Raw genomic sequence first — 23,905 nt, 5'->3', positions numbered from 1 at the left:
TTTTTTTATGTTGGTTTTTTTTCATTACATTGTGTTTTATAAATGTGTTTTATGCTCATTAAATCAGTTGTTTGTTAAGTGTTTAAAAATCTTATAGGTTTGGTACGGTAGTTTGTGTTATGGTGTTATTTATATAAAACCCCATTTATGTAAGGTCAGTGTGGTTTAGTGTTTCGAAATCAGTTTTGTATTTGTGTGTTTATTCACGTGTTTAAAAATAGTTTTTGGTTTTCTATCTTTTTACCTCAAATGTGTTTTAAAATTCAAATCTGTATAGGTTTTTTTTTTGGTAAACCCTTTTAGTTTATGTTAATGACGTGTATGCATTTTTTGTCATGTTTTGGAGATGTACCCACTTACCAATTACATGGCGTTGAACAAGTTTCTCCTAACTTGGGAACAAAGAGATATATTCCAGATTCACCCTCTTCGTTGACTCCAGCAGAGGGCATGTTATTTGACACAGATGATGCTGCATATAACTTTTACAAAGCTTATGCAGAAGCTGGAGGTTGGACTGTTAGGAAGGGCACACAACATGAAAATCGTGGTATTGTTATAAATAAGTATTTTTTTGGTTCAAAAGAGGGTCACAAAGAGTTTCGACCGGTCGATACTTTAGCCGAACAGCCTTCTGATAGGTGGGTACGTAGGGTACCATCCAAAAGGACCGGATGCCAAATGGCGATCAGAATCAAGCTGAACGATGCCAAGAAGTATGAGCTGTATCATTTCACAGAGGCGCACAACCATGATTTTGTGCACGAAGAAGATTTACATCTTCTCAAGGAAAACAGGGGTCTTAATCGTATAACAACCCTAACGTAAACAGACACCCTCAAAAAAAAATTTCCGACACCCTATTATATTAAAATGTCCCAATATGTCTTTAATTACACCCCGTATGTGAAAACCGAGCCCAAAATAGATCATAACATTAAAAATAAATTAAAAACAAATTTATTCAAGTTGAGGCGGGTCGCGTAGGACCTCACCTCAACTTTACGCGGGCGGTATCAAAGCTGAAACTTAGTCCGGTGAATTTTTAAGTTAAGGCGGGCCGCGTAAGGTCACACTTAACCTTTACGCGGGCCGCGACAGCTTGATGATCAGGCGAGCCCCGGTGCAGCCACGTGTCGACATCGTGGCGAGTCTAAAGCTGACCCAGCTAAGCTACGTTGTTGACCAGCGTTGACGCGGGCCGCGAGAAACCTCGATTACAGCCCTATATAAGAGGGCAACGAGCCTTCAGTCTGCTCGTTCAATTTTCTTTTCTCGATCTTAATTTCTGAATAGTAGAAGTTATAGCCGGGCATTATACCCCCTAAATAGCGAGGTTCTGCTCCGTTGTAAGTATTATAACCCCTGGATACGTATTAGATACTCTGCCCGATTGATCTAGGGTTTCGTAACGGCTGTCGTGGTACTGCACGACGTAGTCGTTGGAATGCCGTCTCGGGGAGGGTATTACTAATGTTAAAATGGGTTATTATACTAACACACGTGCATTTGTGTAATTGATAGATTATTCCCAGGAAATCATTACTGAAAACCCTAAGATATCAATGTGAGTAATCTCCTTTTTACCAACTGTTTTTACAAAACCTTAACTATTTTACAATGCAATTTAGCAGTGATTGAGTCTTTGTAATTCTTCAATTACTGCCGGTATTATGGGGTTTTGTATACATTACTTGATAACCTTCACAATTGGACAACGAGTTAGCCAATGTGTGATATGATCATAGCCACAGATACGGTCAAGTGGCAAGTACTGAATGAGTAATTGTGTAGATGTAAACATTGTAATCGCTCTCGATACTGTTTAAATTGAATTCATATTTCTTGATTAAACTGGGATTCACTCACCAGTATTTCCCACTGACAAAAATATTTTTAAAACGCGTTTTAGGTAACACAATGTGAAAGCCAATTAGAAGCCAGCTGGACAGCACTGAAGGCTTGAAAAAGTCGCTATAAAAGTTACCTAATTAAAATAAAGTGTTTACTTCAATAAAGTGGGACTTATCCCTGTAAATCAGTTTGTAATAAAAACTTGGGTTTTACCCATGTATCTAATATTACAAAAATAAGGTGGTTTACTCTGATAAATATTTCCTAACTACGGTCCTGATGAAAATTTCCGCTGCCAAATTTCTTAATAACGTGATACCACTGAAACTGGCTCGCGACCGCCTTTCCCGGGATTTAGGGACCGGGGGTTGTGACAGAAGGTGGTATCAGAGCTATGCCACTGATTCAGCCACAGAAGTGTTCTGCTGACATCAAAATTCAAAGTGTTAGGAAATTACGGAAATACGTGCATAATTGTATTTTCTTGTTATGTGTTATCTGACTACCTGTTAGTTTACAGTATGAGCGACCAAGGACAATCTGACGCGTACCGTCAATTGTCTGGTTCGCCTAGAAGCGAAGGCACCTCCTCTTCTCAGCCTGCCCTCTCGGGGTACTCTGCTGATACGGAAGAAGGAATCTTTGTGTTTAAGGCTCAGTCTGAAGAGCCATTTCCTCAGAAAAAGAGGAGATGGTTCAGTAGGGGAGCACACGAGCGTAGGAAACGTATGAAAAAGTTGCAGGAACAGCGAGTGTTAGCCGCAGCTAAAAGAGAAACCAATGCCTATGCCCATGATATGCTCAATAGGGGTATAGCCAATATCCACATTTTAGCAACCACTGCAGCTGACCCAAACCTGGAACAAATGCTAGCACCCCAACCACAACCACCGATTCCTGATCAACCCATGGAAATAGAAAACCTTGGAAATCAAGTAGAAATGCATGATTTCAACCCGGAGGAGATACCTAGGGTACCTGCACCAAATCCCCTAGACCCAAACAATTACGACCCCTGGTGGGACGATGTTAGGGACTATGTGCAACAAAACCCGATACAGGAAAATGTGCCAATGCCCAATCTAGGAGACTACCCAGGGTTAGATCCTCAAGATCCCTATTACATTAACGATGCATACATTAGGGAAATCTTAGAGAATCCCTACCCATACCAGGCCCGTACCAGGAACCCGCACCCCAGATTCCAAACCCAGTCCTAGAACCTGCACCCCCAATGAGTGCAGAAAACGTACAAGAACTTAGGACTTTCGGTGAGGAAATCTTAGAAAGCAGTGAGAGAATGAGACAAGTGGGAGAGCGTCTCGTATGGAAATACGACGAGCGCAATATGGATTTCTGGAAGAATCCATATCCCTGAAAGTGATGGTGGGAACGGTAGTAGTAATAATAATATAATATAATAATAATATATGTGTGTATGTGTTAGAAAAAAAACTACGGATGCATACTATTAGTATTGTAGCTTTACATTTCAGTCGGTATTGTAATTTTAATTTCAGTACTGGTGTGTAATGATGCATACTATATGAATAGAGTAAAAGTCGCAATGCTCGACGCTTTTGACCAAAAAGTGCTTGTCATGTGATTGGCTATATTCAAATATTATTTGTGATATTAATATTTGGTAAATGTTTAAAATTCAGATGGCCGACGAGGGAAATCAAGATAATCTGAATAACGATAACCAGAGTAACAATGACGTGGTTAACGAGAATCCGAACAACAATAACAATGGAAACCAAATGGATAATAGTGTCGTTCAGCACATAGTGGCACAGGGAATTATAGATGCAATGCCATTTATTATTCAAACAGTTCAAGAAGCGAATAATAAAAGTAAGCATAGTAGTAAGCGACCAAGTGAACCGGAACACAGCGTGAACAATGGACCCATACTTCAAGCACCCATTCCCAAAATAAGAAGAACCATGCCATATGGTTGTTCTTATAAAGAATTCTGGTCCTGCAAACCAATAGAATTCTCGGGCAATGAAGGACCCATTGCAGCCCTACGCTGGATAGAGAAAACTGAGGCCGTTCTAAAGATAAGCAAATGTGCTGAAGAAGATAAGATAATGTTTGCTTTGAATCTGTTTAAAAATGCAGCCCTAGAATGGTGGAACACTATCCTCCAATCAAGAGGAAGTGATAGGATTTATAACATGGAATGGGAAGAATTCAAAAACATGGTAGAAAGGAAATTCTGCCCTCCCAATGAAAAGGAACAGATAGAAAATAAGTTTCTAAATCTTAGAATGACCGGGGTAGACAGTAAGGGTTACACTACCACATTCTTTGAATATGCTAGGATAGTACCAACCCTTGCATCACCTGAACCATTATTAATCTCCTGTTACATCTGGGGATTAATTGGGGAGATTAGGCATGTAGTCAAGGCAGCTAGACCCCAAACCATAGAAGAAGCTGTAGAACTATCCAATACCTTCACTGATGAACTGGTGCGAACTAGAGAAGAAGACCAGAAGAGAAACTTATCCCAAAGGCTTACCCAAGAATTCCGCTCTGGGAATTCCAATCGTAGGAATATAGGTTCTACATCTGCCCCATATTGCAGGTACTGCAAAAGAAAGCATTCGGGAAGATGCTCCATATATTGCAATTTCTGCAAAATATCGGGACACAAGGAAGAAGACTGCAGAAAGAAAGCTAACAGGATATGCTACAATTGTGGGGAGCAAGGTCACATTAAGCCAAACTGTCCAAAATTGGCCCCAGCTGCGAACAACAAAAACACTAAAAATGCTAGAGCATTTGTTCTAACTGCAGATGAAGCCAAGATGATTCCAGACGTCATTGCTGGTACGTTTTTAGTTAATGATATTTTTGCTAAAGTATTATTTGACTCTGGTGCAAACCAAAGTTTTATTAATACTTCATTTTGCAAACTCCTAAATCAATCATTAACTAAACTACCACAAGAATGTCTAGTAGAAACCGCAAGTGGAGAAACCGTTAGGATTTCTGAAATCTTGCAGGGAGCAAGAATAGCAATTTTTAATCAAAAATTTATTGCAAACCTTTACCCAATGAATCTGGCTGGATTCGATGTTGTGTTAGGAATGGATTGGTTAATAGCCAATAAAGCCAATATTTTGTGTGATCAAAAGTCAATTCAAGTAAAATCACCAAGGGGTGAAAAGATCACAATTAAAGGAAATAAACCATTTAGATCCACTAAATTCATCTCTGTGATGAAAACTGCAAGTTGTATAAGAAAAGGATCTATAGTGTATTTGATTTCTATAATCACTAACACTAAAGGAAAAGAATTAAAAGACATTCCAGTAGTATCCCAGTTTTCAGATGTCTTTCCAGAGGAATTGCCAGGACTGCCACCAGACAGGGAAGTTGAATTCAGAATCCATCTGCTACCAGGGACAGCACCAATTGCCAAAGCACCTTACCGTTTGGCACCCGATGAAATGCAGGAACTGAAGAAACAATTAGACGAATTGTTGGAGAAAGGATTCATACAACCAAGCTCATCGCCATGGGGAGCGCCGATTTTATTTGTTAAAAAGAAGGACGGATCAATGCGTATGTGCATTGACTACCGTGAATTGAACAAGGTCACGATTAAGAATCGATATCCATTACCGAGGATCGATGATTTGTTTGATCAACTTCAAGGAGCTCGATTTTTCTCTAAAATCGATTTAAGATCAGGATATCATCAATTCAAGGTACAGGAAGAGGATATTCCTAAAACTGCATTCAGAACAAGGTATGGTCATTATGAATTTACTGTCATGCCATTTGGTTTAACCAATGCCCCAGCCGCATTTATGGACATGATGAACCGAATATGTAAGCCATATTTGGATAAATTCATAATTGTCTTCATAGATGATATTCTAATTTACTCTAAAAGTAAAGAGGAGCATGCAAAGCACTTGCAATTACTTTTAAGTTTATTAAGAAAGGAAAAGCTTTATGCTAAGTTTTCAAAATGCGAGTTTTGGTTAGAACAGATACAATTTCTTGGACATTTAGTTAATCATGAAGGAATTCATGTGGATCCAACAAAGATTGAGGCTACCAAATGGAAAACCCCCGAGTCACCAACCGAGGTTAGAAGTTTCTTATGATTGGCCGGTTATTATAGAAGATTTATTCGAGATTTTGCTAGAATAGCCATTCCTTTAACTAAGTTAACCTGTAAATCTATTAAGTTTGAATGGGGACCAAAACAAGAAGAAGCTTTTAGAATCCTTAAGCAAAGATTTACCCATGCACCCATACTAGCATTACCAGAAGGAACTGACGATTTTGTAGTCTATTGTGATGCTTCTAAGTTAGGTTATGGATGTGTGTTGATGTAACATCAAAAGGTTATAGCTTACGCCTCTAGACAACTTAAGAGTCATGAAGAGAATTATTCAACCCATGATTTGGAATTAGGAGTCATATTTTTTGCCCTTAAGATTTGGAGACATTATCTTTATGGTAGTAAGTTTACCATATTCACAAATCATAAGAGCTTAAGGTATGTTTTTGGGCAAAAAGAATTGAATATGAGACAAAGACACTGGATGGAATTGCTTAGCGATTATGATTGTGATATCCAGTATCATGCAGGAAAAGCCAATGTAGTGGCAGATGCTTTAAGTCGAAAGTATCACGAAAAGCCAAAAAGGGTACGTTCTCTTAAATTAAATCTACAAGTAGATTTAAATAATCAGATTAGAGAAGCACAAGAATCAGTAATCAAGGAAGATACTGAAAAATTAAAAGGAATGATTAAGGAATTAGAACAAGGAACGGATGGAATTTTGAGGTTCCATAAAAAGAGAATTTGGATACCTAAATTAGGAAACTTACGCCACCGTATATTAGAAGAAGCCCATAAATCTAAATATACGATGCATCCAGGGAATGATAAAATGTACCAGGATTTAAGGAAAAATTTCTGGTGGATAGGAATGAAAAAGGATATAGCAGCCTATGTTTCTAAATGTTTAACTTGTTCACAAGTAAAAGCTGAACATCAAAAACCCGCAGGTTTATTGCAGCAATTAGAAATGCCAGTTTGGAAATGGGAATTGATAACAATGGATTTTGTTACCAAATTACCCAAAACAAGAAAAGGTAATGATACAATCTGGGGTGATTGTAGATAGGCTAACCAAGTCAGCTCATTTCTTACCGATGAAAGAAACCTTTAGCATGGAACAATTAGCTAAATTATATGTAAATGAAATTGTTTCATTACATGGAATACCTTTATCAATTGTTTCTGATAGGGATAGCCGTTTTACTTCTCATTTTTGGTCAAGTTTCCAAAAAGCAATGGGAAAAGCTAAATCTAAGCATCGCCTATCATCCTCAAATGGACGGGCAAAGTGAAAGGACAATTCAGACCATGGAAGACATGCTTAGAGCTTGTGTAATTGATTTCGGAGGTAATTGGGACGAATACTTACCTTTGATAGAATTTTCTTATAATAACAGTTATCACACAAGTATCAATGCTGCACCATTCGAAGCACTTTATGGACGAAAGTGCAGAACCCTAGTCTGTTGGGCAGAAATTGGGGAAAAGCAACTATATGGACCTGAGATAGTACAAGAAACAACTGACAAAATCATTCAAGTCAATGAACGACTGAAAACAGCACGCGATCGACAGAAGAGCTACGCTGATAACAGACGAAAACCGTTAGAATTCCAGGTAGGTGACAAAGTGTTGTTAAAAGTTTCTCCTTGGAAAGGAGTGGTAAGATTCATCAAAAGAGGAAAGCTAAGTCCCAGGTATATTAGACCTTTTAAGATTATTAGAAGAATAGGACCTGTAGCCTATCAGTTACAACTGCCAGAGGAAATGGCAGGAATACATGATGTATTTCATGTATCTAATCTCAAAAAGTGTCTAGCTGACGAATCACTCGTAATACCTCTCAAGGATATAAAGGTAAATGAACAACTCAAATTTGTAGAGTGGCCTCTACAGATTGAAGATAGGAAAATTAAGAATCTCAAGCATAAGAGATTAGTTCTGGTCAAAGTGAAGTGGGACTCCAAAAGAGGACCTGAATACACATGGGAGCTTGAATCAGAAATGCAAAAGAAATATCCACACTTGTTCCAGTAGATCTCGAGGACGAGCTCTAAAACAAGGTGGGGAGGATATAACAACCCTAACGTAAACCGACACCCTCAAAAAAATTTTTTCCCGACACCCTATTATATTAAAATGTCCCAATATGTCTTTAATTACACCCCGTGTAACATCCCGAAAACGGGTTTGGTAATCAAACCCTGTTAATACTAAGAGACGGGTAAAATACCGTTAGTGGTAAAATTCACCCGGTGAATATTAAGAGTTAAATAAATAAACTTGATATTAATTAAAAAGAAGGATAAACACTTTGAGAAAGCAAAGTATATAAAAGGCCCGAGATTTAACGGGACTTAAAATAAAACGGGTTGTGAACAAGACTTGTACTAGGTTATTTATTTCCTAGTTACTTTATCTTGTTCACAACCCATTTTATTTTAAGTCCCGCTAAATCTCGGGCCTTTTATATACTTTGCTTTCTCAAAGTATTTATCCTGAAAAATTACATGAACACATTGAAGGTGATTCATGGGTTTTGTGAGAGAAAATGATGAACACTAGGATGTAGAATGCTAATCTAGTGTAAATTGATGCATAGAAACTGATTTCTGAAAATATGATGTGTAATTCATGAACACTAGACATAGAGGTTTGATTTGTGATGTAAATCTTGGTAAAAATAACTAGTTATGAACTAGTTAGTAAATAAGTAAAATTATACACATTAGGTGTTTGTTAAAATGCCTAAATGAGAACTAAAGTGTTGAAATTTAGAGTGAAAACGCGTATTCGAATGATATGGCAATTACGTGTGATATGAAGTGATAAGAGTTCTAAATACTATGTTGACTTAGACTTAATATCGTGAACCATGCGATTGAAAGTAGTTAACTTTAGATAAGTTAAGTTAACTAATCATGAAGTCGAATAGTAGCTTCGGCATAGGAAATAAGTGAGGTGGAATAGTCGTGATTTTTATGACTAATTTAACCGCCTTGTAAATGATTGATAATAGTTTGACGCGTAACAAGCTAGATGAAAGCTTGGAGGAGGGAGCGGGTCAAACGGAGCAAGTACGGAAAGAAAAACGTGGCGTGGATGCGAGGTAAGTGTAATTTACACACTTATGTAGAATACCCGTTTATTCGATACGTTGTAAACGTGATAACGATAATATTGGAAATATGGAAATTTGTCAAGTGTCGACTAATGTAAATCAAGGTTAAAAGGATACCCATGGCGTAAGCCGAAATGGGTTGAATTTGTAAGAAAAGAGTGTAAAAGAAAAAGGGTATGGTTATAAAATCCGGGATGGGATGGATGAATGAATTGGAAATCAAAAAACGATGTTTTTGATTAAATAGATAATGTTGGGCATATAGTCCAAACGGGTTGAATGGTGATGATAACATCATTCGACAATATCGACTAATGTGGTTGTCAAGTCTTATGTTAACAGGACCGATTAGCAAATCGGATAATTGCGTCACCATTGATGGTGTGATAATGAAAACGAGGTATAAATCGGGTCTACTTGTTGATCCGGCCCAGGTACGCATAATTATGTTGTAGTTAAAAGTGTTATTTTGGTCGAATAATTTGAGAGAGAGTCCTTCGTCATAAAAGGACTAAAATCGACCAAAACGCCCTTGTAGGCTAAATGGAACAAACGACCCTTAAAGGTTGTTTGGAAACGAGTTTTTTGACTAGGTAAATACTTAGAATAAGTATAAGAGCTGAAAGAGGTATTATATTAGCTAAATTGCACTATTTGAGTTTTTGCCGTAAAATAATGATTCGAGAGGTAAAATTTGGTTTATATTGATCACCACATTAAACCTACCTTAAATACAGTTGGGGTGGGAGATTATAGGATAAGAAATGTGGTAATGGAATGCTAGAAGCAATCAAAAGCTATTTTAGGCTCGAAAGTGCTTAAATACCCTTAACGGGTCAAAATAAGCATACGAGCGAAGATGGGTTTAAATTGTGTAATAAACCTGTGATTAGAACCTAATATGGTATATAACATTTATTTGAAGAAGTGTAGGTGATGTAGGAATCAAAAAAATATGTTTGTTTGATAAAATGCATAAACGGGTTAAATTTGATAAAAAGGTAACGAGTCGAAGGCTTGAAAGTCTCAAAATTTATTTATGTTGGATGTTGGATTTTAACTCCATATGATGGAGAATTAAATTACGGACGCGTAGGAAAAAGAATCGCGTTAAACGGACATCTAGATTGAAAGTTATGCACATTTTCGTAAAGACTTGGATTGCTGGAAAATGCAGGTTTCAGATCTAAACCTGCTGGAAAAACATATCTGTCGCGCCACGCGACGGAGTAATGGAAATCTGTCGCGACACGCGACAGAGAGTCGCGGCCCGCGTAAGCCAACATCAAGTCTGTCGCGGCCCGCGACAGACTAGAGAACTGGCAAACTGATTATTATTTTGGGGTTTGATGTTTAAAACTTGTTTAACCTATTATTTAAGCATCAAAACTAAATTTTAGGTTGGTTTTGATCACAGGTGAATACCAAGTGTTCCCGGATGAAGATCAAGCTCAAGGAAGAACCGAACACGATCAAAGATACAAGCTTCCGCATATCATTTCGTCGATATTTTAATTAACGAACTCTATTTCATTGCGTGTATTATTTTTAAATTGTAAAAGATTTAAATTACCCGTATTTTTCCACGATACGAAATCTTAACTACATGTTAATTTTCGAAATTCATACGAAAACCATTAAATAATACTAAGGGTGTTACACCCCGTATGTGAAAACCGAGCCCAAAATTGATCATAACATTAAAAATAAATTTAAAACAAATTTATTCAAGTTGAGGCGGGCCGCGTAGGACCTCATCTCAACTTTACGCGGGCGGTATCAAAGCTGAAACTTAGTCCGGTGAATTTTTAAGTTAAGGCGGGCCGCGTAAGGTCACACTTAACCTTTACGCGGGCCGCGACAGCTTGATGATCAGGCGAGCCCCGGTGCAGCCACGTGTCGACATCGTGGCGAGTCTACAAGCTGACCCAGCTAAGCTACGCTGTTGACCAGCGTTGACGCGGGCCGTGTAAGCCAAGGCTTACCTTTACGCGGGCCGCGAGAAACCTCGATTACAGCCCTATATAAGAGGGCAGCGGGACTTCAGTCTGCGCGTTCAATTTTCTTTTCTCGATCTTAATTTCTGAATAGTAGAAGTTATAGCTGGGCATTATACCCCCTAAATAGTGAGGTTCTGCTCCGTTGTAAGTATTATAACCCCTGGATACGTATGTTGTTATAGCCGAGCATTATACCCCCTAAATACCGAGGTTCTTTTCTCGATCTTAATTTTTTATGTTGGTTTTTTTTCATTACATTGTGTTTTATAAATGTGTTTTATGCTCATTAAATCAGTTGTTTGTTAAGTGTTTAAAAATCTTATAGGTTTGGTACAGTAGTTTGTGTTATGGTGTTATTTATATAAAACCCCATTTATGTAAGGTCAGTGTGGTTTAGTGTTTCGAAATCAGTTTTGTATTTGTGTGTTTATTCACGTGTTTAAAAATAGTTTTTGGTTTTCTATCTTGTTACCTCAAATGTGTTTTAAAATTCAAATCTGTATAGTTTTTTTTTTGGTAAACCCTTTTAGTTTATGTTAATGACGTGTATGCATTTTTTGTCATGTTTTGGAGATGTACCCAATTACCAATTACCAATTACATGGCGTTGAACAAGTTTCTCCTAACTTGGGAACAAAGAGATATATTCCAGATTCACCCTCTTCGTTGACTCCAGCAAAGGGCATGTTATTTGACACAGATGATGCTGCATATAACTTTTACAAATCTTATGCAGAAGCTGGAGGTTGGACTGTTAGGAAGGGCACACAACATGAAAATCGTGGTATTGTTATAAATAAGTATTTTTTTTGTTCAAAAGAGGGTCACAAAGAGTTTCGACCGGTCGATACTTTAGCCGAACAGCCTTCTGATAGGTGGGTACGTAGGGTACCATCCAAAAGGACCGGATGCCAAGCGGCAATCAGAATCAAGCTGAACGATGCCAAGAAGTATGAGCTGTATCATTTCACAGAGGCGCACAACCATGATTTTGTGCACGAAGAAGATTTACATCTTCTCAAGGAAAACAGGGGTCTTAATCGTATAACAACCCTAACTTAAACCGACACCCTCAAAAAAAAAAAAATTCCGACACCCTATTATATTAAAATGTCCCAATATGTCTTTAAGTACACCCCGAGCCCAAAATAGATCATAACATTAAAAATAAATTAAAAACAAATTTATTCAAGTTGAGGCGGGCCGCGTAGGACCTCACCTCAACTTTACGCGGGCGGTATCAAAGCTGAAACTTAGTCCGGTGAAATTTTAAGTTAAGGCGGGCCGCGTAAGGTCACACTTAACCTTTACGCCGGCCGCGACAGCTTGATGATCAGGCGAGCCCCCGTGCAGCCACGTGTCGACATCGTGGCGAGTCTACAAGCTGACCCAGCTAAGCTACGTTGTTGACCAGCGTTGACGCGGGCCGCGTAAGCCAAGGCTTACCTTTACGCGGGCCACGAGAAACCTCGATTACAGCCCTATATAAGAGGGCAACGGGCCTTCAGTCTGCTCGTTCAATTTTCTTTTCTCGATCTTAATTTCTGAATAGTAGAAGTTATAGCCGGGCATTATACCCCCTAAATAGCGAGGTTCTGCTCCGTTGTAAGTATTATAACCCCTGGATACGTATTAGATACTCTGCCCGATTGATCTAGGGTTCCGTAACGGCTGTCGTGGTTCTGCTCGACGTAGTCGTTGGAATGCCGTCTCGGGGAGGGTATTACTAATGTTAAAATGGGTTATTATACTAACACACGTGCATTTGTGTAATTGATAGATTATTCGCAGGAAATCATTACTGAAAACCCTAAGATAGCAATGTGAGTAATCTCCTTTTTGCCAACTGTTTTTACAAAACCTTAACTATTTTACAATGCAATTTAGTAGTGATTGAGTCTTTGTAATTCTTCAATTACTGCCGGTATTATGGGGTTTTGTATACATTACTTGATAACCTTCACAATTGGACAACGAGTTAGCCAATGTGTGATATGACCATAGCCACAGATACGGTCGAGTGGCAAGTACTGAATGAGTAATTGTGTAGATGTAAACATTGTAATCGCTCTCGATACTGTTTAAATTGAATTCATATTTCTTGATTTAGGGATCGGGGGTTGTGACAAATCGTGCGCACGAAGAGATGATAAATAAGATGCCAATCTTAACATTGGTCCTGTTTGTGCATTTAAATTATGAAGGAAGTGTATGGTGGGTTCGACAAAGTCGGTGCGACCAAAGTTGATTTCAAAATTGTCAAGAAAGAATTAAATCTGTTCATCGGAGAGTTTGATGCTGAAATGTTTGTCAAGCGACTAATGGGGAAAAAGGAGTTTTTATCGAACTTTTCTTGCGAATATGAAACGACAGACGAAGGTGTGTTGAAGTGCATTTTTTGGGCTGACGAGGATATGAAGAGGAATTATTATATGTTTGGAGACGTTATATCATTTGATGCTACCTACAAGCGGAACAAGTAACGACGAGATTAAATTTTTATATATTCATTGTGTTTTACACCCTACTGTGTTATAAATACATTATGATCTTTTGTCATTCGCTGATTGTTTGTCTGTAGGTATAACATGATGTTTGTCCCTTTCACTGGGATTGATAATCACAATAGGAACGTCACACTTGGTGCTGCAATTCTTGGTTCTGAAACGGCAGAGACTTATAGCTGGTTACTTAAGGCGATCAAGAACGCATATGGGCACGCGCCTCCCGTAATCGTTACTGACCAAGACCCTGCGATGAAAAGGGCTATAGCGGATGTTTGCCCTGAGTCGAGACATTGGTTATGTATGTGGCACATCATGGATAAACTCACTACAAAGGTCTGTTTTTTTTATGACAGTGTTTTTTTACATGTGTATTTTTACTGTGTTTTAATTTTTGTTTTTTAACATACACGCTAAAATGTTGCTTTAGGTCGGGGTTGCCCTATGTTCAAACACAGATTCCAGGAAAAGATTGTCTGAAGTTATTTGGACTGATTCTTTATTGCAAGAAGCGTTTAAGACTGAATGGGCAACTATCTTAAATGATTTCGGTTTAACCGACCATGAATGGCTGACGTATATATATACGGGCTTCGTGAATCATGGATTCCAGCTTACTATCGCGAAGAAGAAATGTCTGGACTTATGCGGACGTCATCTAGATCTGAAAGCGAGAATCACTTTTTTTGGCAAGATTAGCAATCCAAAGTGCATGTTGGTTGAATTTCTTAGCCACTTCGACACAGCTATCGAAGCGCAAAGACACGAGCATCGAAAAAAAACGATCATGATACTCGATACACTAACCCTATACCGTGGAGTGATTTTGTTATCGAGAAGCAAGCAGTTCAGATATATACCAGAACTATATTTTTTGATGTTCAACTTGAGATTCAACATGCTATTCATCATTTTACTAGTGTCAAATTAGATCATGTCGGTGATTTCATTAAGTTTTTATAAAGGATCTCGATCAGCCATGTTCTGCGTTCTTTGAGGTGATATTGTGTTTTAGGTTATTTATACATTATTCTGCCTTTTTTAAGTATCCATCAGATTTATGCATTGTGTTTTATGGATATTCAATGTTACAGGTTATGATACGTGAGGAAGATGTTACTGTTAAGTGTAACTGCAACAGGTTTGAGCAGTTTGGATAGTTGTGCAATCACATTTTTTGTGTGTTACGGATTCTTGATGTAAGGGAGTTTCCTAAACAATATATATTGAGGCGATGGACGCGTGAAGCTGTTCCAAATAGTTCCCCCGGGTCCATTCTTACGGATGGTGGTGATCCAGATCGTAGTGAGGAGGTTAACCGTTGTGTTCATGAGATAAGTCACGCAACTGAGTATGTTATGAACAAGTTGATTTCAAAATTTGATCCGTTGTGTAATTTTCGTGATCATATCAAGCAGTTTATGTCAGTCACTGATGAAGCTTAGATAAATGCACCTCCCAAGACACGACGTAATCGATTTGCTGAACTGCTGGGAGTTGCTCCAGAGAGCACGACCATTATCCGTGTTCCATTTGGTACCAGGTTCAAGGGTTGTGGTTCTCATAAACGCCTCAAATCTCAAAAGGATCGAGCCATAAGTCAGTCTGGAAGTAAACGTCGTCAATGTTCATTATGTAAAAAATATGGTCATAACAGAGTAACGTGTTGGAAATACACCGTGGCTGTACCTGAGGCAGGCGCTTCACGGAATGTTGAAGGTAATGATGCTACAATTGGTGAAGGTGACGCTGCTACAGTAGTTGAAGGTGATGGTCTAGGATCAAACGATGCTGATGATGTGTTTTACACATCTGGAAACGATGCAGATATGGATGATGAAGACATGGCATAGTAGGAACTTTTTTATCAAAAATTTAAGTCTTTTGCTGAACTTTTCATTTTTCTGTTTTAATTTTCTCGTGTGTTTGTTTTGGATTTTTGTTTGTTGATTTTAAAACTTGTTGGGTTGGACATTTATGTTCTTGTTACTTTGTGTTTTATTCTTAATTTTGTTTTTTAAATAGCCTCCATTGTTTTATCTGATGCTTGCATTGTTCGTGGTTTTGGTATACATTTTAACTTTTAAATCTATTAAAATGTGTTTAACTTGGTTTACATTTTAGAGACTTGATGAAAAAGATAGGCTGGTTTCTACATCACATTATTTTCATAATGTCTATCTGCTGTGTTTTAAGAGGTCATACATTAATACAAACTGTATGTCTTGTCTAGATCCAAACAAAGTAACAATATCGACATAAATTCACATTGTTAAAGAGGTTCAAACTGTTCTAGCTGACATTTTTATCGACAGGAAACTCAAAAAAAAGATAACTGAACATATTCTAATATATAAAATTCCAAAATATAACACCACCAACGAAATGGTAAAACTGTTTTTGTAACACATCCCATATTACTTCAAGAAACCACCACCAACGAAATGTTATTATTGTTTTTTTGAAAACATCCCATTTTAAGTTAGTTGTCCAATCTTTCATTGATTGCGTCGAAGGCTGCTGCTTCTAGCCTCTTTTTTTCATTGGCCGACAACTTTCTATATTTAGAAACTTCAGATTCAACAAAACTTCTGTACTCGTTTGCGTCACTTAGGAGCATCTTCGTAATGTACTTATGCCTGAGATCATCAATTTCTTTGCGCTGCTTGTATGTAATCTCACCAGCATCAGTGCACTCGTTTGAGAATCCGCATTTCCCAACCTTTTCCAGCCACGCCCTTGTACGTTTCCATATGGCGCATCAGGAAAACGCCACAATCGATTACATTATGTTTTGTACGCCATGGAATCTCCAATCATACCGGCTCAACTTTACCAATCACCCTGCCCGCTGGATGCCCAATTTTTTCCAAGTACACTGATAAAGCATCACGCTGCATGATAAACAATTTAATCAGATTGTGTTTTAAACTAAATTCATGCACATGCACAGATTGTGTTATAGGTTTGTTTACGTATACCCGTTATTAACAAAGGGAATAATTTATAATTCTAATGAAGTGTGTTTTAAGTTCATAATATTGGTATTATGTAGTGTCACATTACACTGTGTTTTAAACTATTACTAGTTGTGATAACATATCATTCAGTGTCAATTGTGTTTTAACATCAAACTTTATATATAGAGAACTTTATGCGCTATCTCATCATTTTGGGTTTTATACTACTAACATGCGTCATAAGATATGTTTATCCTCATGAATTGTGTTTTAAGTGGTTATGAGAGAACTTAAGATACTTACAAGTTCATGCATTTTGTTAATTGTGTTTTATAAATATGGACATCATATGGCATGCATTTGTGTAACTAAGGACGTTTGTAGTTTATATATACAGGGGCGTACTAATTTTTCCGGCCGTTTGTTGTATTTGTCTTTCATCGACACATCCTTAGAGCTGTTGTCCAAAACCTCTACCTTCATGTCCCTCAAATTAAAATATACGCAATAGAAATGATCGTCGTGTAAAAGTGGTACAAAGATGAGCGACCTGTCAAGTATCTTTTTCACATCAGCATAAATTAAGACCAGTTCCATGTTTTCTGCGAATGTTTTTTACCTCGATTTCGCACTTTTATTGTAGTCTTCTTCATTCTGCATTTTAAAGTGATTGTGTGAAACAATATTACAAAAGTAGTAAACTTTTATTACAAGGTCATTATGATCATACTTACCAACATATTCACTGAACAGAACAGGCGTGCGATGCTCCCCTTTTGCCTGAATTTTTCTTCATGTATGTCTTGAATTGAACATGCGTTAAACGTGCAAGAGCATTTTCGAATTGTTCTTTCCATTCCACCACAACCTCATGAAAATCTGACCTGGCTCTCTCAACCTCCTTTATTTGTTCATCCCCTCTCGGTACGCCGAAAACAACGTTCACTGATGTGTGCTAAACAGACTATAAAAATTAACTAAATTAGACTCTCTAAGCTAGACACTACAAAGCTTTAATTCTAGACTCGACCTAAAACCACACAATCGGCAAGTGTACCGATCAATGTAGTATAACCTAGGAAGTCCGGATATCGAACCACAGGACTCTATATATCACGCAAACTAGACTCTAACAGACGCTGACAGACACGACTTAACTTGTTTATTTGTTTGGGGGGGGGGGGTTACGGAAACTAAGGAAATCTAGGCCGTTAATCCTACCGGGATCTTAAAATACTAAACCTATTAAGAACCATCGAGGCCCCTCGACCCTTCTCAAGGAGAAACCTGTGGAACTACCTAGGTCGTTAATCCTACCGGTTATTAGACTTCTTTCCAGTTGTCTAATTATTGTGTAAGTACCCTAATGTTGACCTATTCTTTTCCAATCCTAGATCTAGGGTAGTTTGAAGTAATTAATTTGATTTGATAGACTAATAAGACCGACAGGTAAACCAAGACATGACCTTTTCCAAGGACTATCTAAAGCAATTCGCCGGGTAAGACCTACCAATAGCCCCTCACTTTCCAGGTATTAGGACTAGCAGAACACTAAGACTTAGTAAATTATTACCAATTACTTCTAGGGGTTATCGGCCGATTGTCCCTAAAGAGCTAAGGTTTTCTTATGTGATATAGACACTCACCGAAATCCTAAACCCTAATATGACTCTATGTTGTGATATAGACCGTCACTAAGAATCATACGAAGCAAATAATAACAATAAACCGAATCAAAGCATGCATATACATCAAATCATTAAATCAAACCGCTTACAAAACACAATTAATCCATAACAATCATGCAAATAACATAAACCGGTAAAAACGTTATATCAATCCATTCATCAAGTCTAGGCGGTTAATAAATCTAGCCGAGCATGTTCATAAACGAAAACAATTCAAAGAAGTTCAACAAAGAATTCATTGTAACAAGTTTCGTAAGAAAAGACAAGAACAAAGAACTAGAAAACCCGATTAGATCTTCAAGTCTTCTTCCCCGAACTCGTACCGATGATTCCTAGGCTTCAAGATCTCCGAAAAATCTCCAAGAATGCTCAACGATTGCCCAAGAAGTCCCCAAAGTCGAATTAGGGTTTCTTTTCCAAGTTTAAGATGTTTTTATATCACTTTCCATAACAAACCCTTATTAAATTCGTAATAATTGCCAGCTACAACGTTCTGGCTGGGCGCCACAAAATCAGGGACTGGGTGGTGGGGTGCCACCTTGTTTTTCAGCTCATGTACTACCTTCAGACTCTCGGCAGGTGCCACAGACTTGCTTAGTGGGTGATGGGGTGCCAGAGAGTGATTTTTCAGCTCTTTAACTCTATTTCAACTCATCGACCTTTCCAACATGCTTCAAGACTTGACACTTCAATATTTTTACTCGCTTTCTCGCATATTTGAACATCAAGACCTGCGAAACACGATTTAATTAATAGCATGCATATTCTAACGAAAATCAAAACTAAATATAACGAAAACTATACAAACTTTACACGAATAAAAGATGTATTTTGCAATACATCAAACATCCCCACACTTACTCTTTTTTCGTCCTTGAAAAAGAATTATGCAACGGAATCATAGACAAATATTCACTCGGGTCAAAAGCATAGGTATATTTAATTAAAACCAAGACTTGCGTTAGCTGCGATTGCGAATATACTTGTCCCCTTAAACCCGAATCCAATCCTAAGCCCTTATCATGTGAATTTAATTTAAGTGCGGTCAGTCTACCTAGGGTCTCACACTAGAATCTACGGTCCATCTACTCCCGCCTCAAGCTTATAGGACTAAAAGAACGATCACTGAACCAATTCCTAACCGTCTTATATCAAAACCAAGAGAGTTTACAATCATATTTTTTTTCTTTTTCCATTTTTTTTCGCTTTTCTTTCTCTTTTTTTTCTTTCATGAGCGTAGACGATGCTTTCCCTAACCAAGAGGCAATCCGGCTGTAGAGTCGCTATCCCCAACCACAGATTACTTAGGCTTCGGTACTTTTTTTCTTTTCTTTGCACGATCGATTTCACACACCCTAGCGGTAATCCGGCTGTAGAGTCGCTATCCCCAGCCCAGACTACATAGGAATGCACTACTTTCATTTAGTTTCTAGCTCATTTTTTTATTCTTTTATTTTTTATGATCACAAACTCTAACGGTTTTAACTTATAACGGTGTCCCTTATACTCTTATTGACAGTTTTGATTTCCCATATCTCCTAGGTGAAAACCCACTAGTAAACCGACAATTAAGGTATATTAGCTCAAAGGGACTTAAAACCAAACCCGGGCCTATCCACATATCCCTAACTAGACACAAGCTCGATTTATTTTATCTCATATTATTATTATTCGAACCCGAGCAAAAATTTGTCTTTTCTATCATTTTCCGCTTTAATTGCAAACTTCTGTTATTTCAAAGGACATTTTCTGGTTTTTTAATTTTTTTCAATTTTTTTAATTTTTTTTTTGTGTGTTTTTTTTTCATATTTATGACTCAAATATTTACAAGTATCCCATCCCCACACTTAGAGATTGCATTGTCCCTAATGCAAGAACGAAAACACGACTCAACAACTACCTAAAAATAAAAACTAGAAACGAAATAAATAAAAATATACAACAACAACAAAAAGGGAAACGACTTAGCTGAGTATGTGAGACTATCAAAGTGCCAGTCGTTTCCACATAAGCCCTCCAATTCGATACGCGCTCAGCAAACAACTCTAACCTCGGACACGCGAACGAAAGCGGCTACAAATACCAACCTAATCAAGCAAACACCAAACACTAGCAAAAAATAATATATAATATCACGTTCAACAACCATCCACAATTGTATCAACCAACCCCAAAACCCATCCAACCTGTTTAAAATATTAGTACAGACCAAGATATGATGAAAACAGCATAAAAGAAAAATATAACAAAACGGTATGCTCGATCACTGCTGCATCATCCTCAAACCACACCATCTACTCCTCATCTCAGACCATGCTCCACGATAACTAACCACTCTCAGTGGTAAATCAGCCGGCTGCTCCTGAGCAGCCCCCTGAGATCTCGTTGAAGCACCTCGCCTGCATTTGGTGCCTAACGAGGAGCCTTCACCTGACATCCTGTAAAACTAGTTCAAAAACGCGCAAAAACAGGTGAATAGTCAGTAAACACAAACTATTTTTGTTATTTTTGAATTTTTTCATTTTTTTTTAATTTTTTTTAATAAAATAATATACATCCGAAAGACGGCCGTATAGCATTTCGTTCGCGACCGTTGTTTGAAAACAAATGACACTATCGCAAACAACTCGAAAATAAACCAAACTCCGCCCGAATGGAGATTGAGTACGAGCGAAACGGTTTAGTAATCAAGCGATGCAACAATACGACTATAATAAGACTCTAAACACACCAAAATGACTCGTACGACACAAACGACGCTAACGACACTAAGACGCAAAATACAACCAAACTTAGGATCATACCCTCTCCCGGCACTTTGCTCGCCCTCGAGCAATCCCAAGTGCCGAAACAGTATCAAACAAAGCTAAATGTGGAAGCAACGGAAACGATTCGAGTGTTTGGTGATAAATTACATTTTTCTGTCAAAAAATTTCGACCCGAATCCCCACACTAGAGCTTTACTACGCCTATATCAACCACACCCGCATTATTCAAAGCAACCTAATCAACCCACCTCGTCGCCCAAGTTGAAATATATATCCGAGCAGAACAAAACAACCACCCCCCTCCTATCATTAATCATTTCCGAAATCAAATCAAACCAAGTAACTCAAACCAACCCAGGCCACCCGCAACCATGCTAAACTCTAACATCAAACCTGGTCAATCGAACCTGCACATAATTGACACTGAAAACTCGACAATGACACAGACAACTGAAACTACCACAAACCTGACTTGACTGACTGACAATAGACCCGCAGACATATGACGCTAAATACACGACTCAAAACCACTTACGAAACGCGACAAATTGTACCTCACAGACACAAAACAGACTCAAAAATCACCTCTGGGGAGCCGAAGCCAACATACAAGACCAATATGAGACACACAAGACCTCAAAGCTGACCTGACACAAACTTGAAACGACCCAAAGGACTTAGCACTCTACAAACGGACTCTAACAAAGATTGACACCGACTCAACTAACGGACTCGAAACAAGTGACACACACCCAACACTGACCCGACCACGACACCGGACTGAACACAAAGACCTGACCAGACATCACTGACCAAACACAGACCTAACCGGACACGACTGCAGACAGATACCTCACTAACTAAACTAAATAAACAAACAGAGCAGACTACTCGACTAGTAAACTAAAATACAAGAAAAGTTTATCAGGAGAGCATACCTTATGATCGAGACTTGGAACAGAATTTGACAAGAACGGCCACAAAATGGAACCCCACTTCGAATTGAATCCCACGGATCAGATTAATGGCGGAGGTGAGGTGAATCGGTGGTTATGGTGGATAAACAGGGTATCGGCGGTGGGAGTGGTGATCGTGATGAGAGGTGAATCGGTGGTTATGGTGACCAAATTAAATAGGTGGTGAGGGAATACGGTTTTGGCGAGGTGAGGAGGGAGTAAACAGGAGGTGAATTAGGGTTGAGGTGCATTAGGGTTACGATGGTGGGGAGGTGTAGTAGGTAATCAGTGGGGATGGGGAGGTGTGGTGAGCGGCGGTGGGGAGGAGGTGGTTAGGGGTTAACGGCAGAGGAGGGGAAGTGAGGTGGTCGACGGCGGTGGATGGGGAGGAGGTAGTAGGGTGGTCGGCGGTTAAATGGAGGTTGTGACGTTCAGGTAGGTGTAAGGGGTAAGTGGTGGAGGGTTGAAGGGGTTTACGTCAGTGTGTGGGGAAGAATGTGGGGATGGGATTGGGATACTGTAATGTATTTTGGGTTTTAATGATTTGTGACTGCAGATACATCCACTGGCGGCCCGCTAGAATTGTCTAAGGTAGGTGGCGGCCCGCCACCACGATCCAAATTTTCGAAAAGAACCAAAGTTACGTGTTTTTATTTTATTTAAGTTGTGGGCCGCAGATGTGGTTTCTAGCGGCCGCCAGAAATATCTGATGTGGGTGGCGGCCCGCCACCACGTTATAAATTTCCGATTTTTTTTTATTCAACCCATCAAAAATCAACCAAAATTTATAGTTTTCACAGAAAAACTTTTGTAAACTTTTGTTGTCTTTGCCTTAGTAAGTTTATAGTTTTTCCCAAACCATCCAAAAACCAACCGAAATTTTTTTCTAACACTTAATACTTACTTGGAACCTCGTTTCTCTCGTCAATTTCTGCAAATCCTCGGTGATGCACTCCTGTAAATGACTCAAGACACAAACTAGGACCCGAAAAAAAAACTAACAAAAACGACCGTTAGCTACTAAAAATTACGAAAAAATAAACGAAGATACAAACGGTACAAAATACACACTTGGGTTTTCAACTTTTCACATACTTATGGAGGATCAAAAAGATGCAGCTCACCTCCAAACACACACTCACGGGCTGTAGCACCATTATACTTATTGCCCGAATCAACCCAAACACCCTTATCTCTCTCATAACCTCTCAACCCCTCACTTGGCGGTTTGAATCTATAATCTTCATATCGAACTCCATCCCCACACTAAGCCTTGCTCAGTGTCTCTATCTTAGATTCTAAACGCACCATTCTCGCTTCTAATTCCTCTACTCTCCTATCAGGTGGGTCCTCACACTTGACTCCTGTCACCTTCTCTAGACTCGGATCACTCACCACCTTCTCTTCATCTCTCTCATCCTTCTCACACTCACCCACTAACGATACCGCCTACACCCTATCACTTGACCCTCTCGAATTCATAACCTTAAAAACTACCGATTCCTCGCCCGCTCTAAGTGTGATGGTGCCTAAAAAGACATCTATGAGAGCTTTAGCGGTGTTCAAGAACGGGCGTCCTAAGATTAACGGTACGTTTTCATCGGCTTCCATGTCGAGAATGACGAAGTCAGCCGGAAATACGAACTTGTCCACCTTAACAAGCAAATTCTCGACTATGCCCCTAGGGTGTTTCACGGATCTATCAGCTAAGGATAATGTCATTCGGGTAGGTGAAAGCTCGCCTAAGTCTAGCTTTTCGTAGAGAGAAAAGGGCATCAAATTGATGCTAGCACCTAGGTCGGCTAAAGCTCTAGTATTAGTGTTACTACCGAATAGACAAGGAATTGTGAAAAACCTGGATCGGTAAGCTTCTCAGGAAGCTGATTTGAGACAACGGCCGAACATCCTCCATGCAATGGGACATTCGACAACTCCCCTAACTTCTCCTTATTCCTAAG

The 23,905-nt window shown here is 38.7% G+C and overlaps 1 long non-coding RNA gene across 1 annotated transcript; it reads right to left on the bottom strand.

Moving 5' to 3' along the window:
• Positions 1-18,357: 18,357 nt before the first annotated feature.
• LOC110880165 lies at positions 18,358-22,493 on the bottom strand. Its single transcript, XR_002559238.2, has 2 exons — positions 21,930-22,493; positions 18,358-20,669 (listed from the first exon to the last, which is right to left on the bottom strand). It is a non-coding gene; the product is annotated as an uncharacterized LOC110880165 (long non-coding RNA).
• Between the last annotated feature and the right edge of the window lie 1,412 nt (positions 22,494-23,905).

The sequence above is a fragment of the Helianthus annuus genome, chromosome 1, assembly GCF_002127325.2.
Source record: "Helianthus annuus cultivar XRQ/B chromosome 1, HanXRQr2.0-SUNRISE, whole genome shotgun sequence".
Classification (NCBI taxonomy): Eukaryota; Viridiplantae; Streptophyta; class Magnoliopsida; order Asterales; family Asteraceae; genus Helianthus; species Helianthus annuus.
Note: the sequence above shows the minus strand (reverse complement) of the source record. Positions and strands in the feature narration are given on the sequence as shown.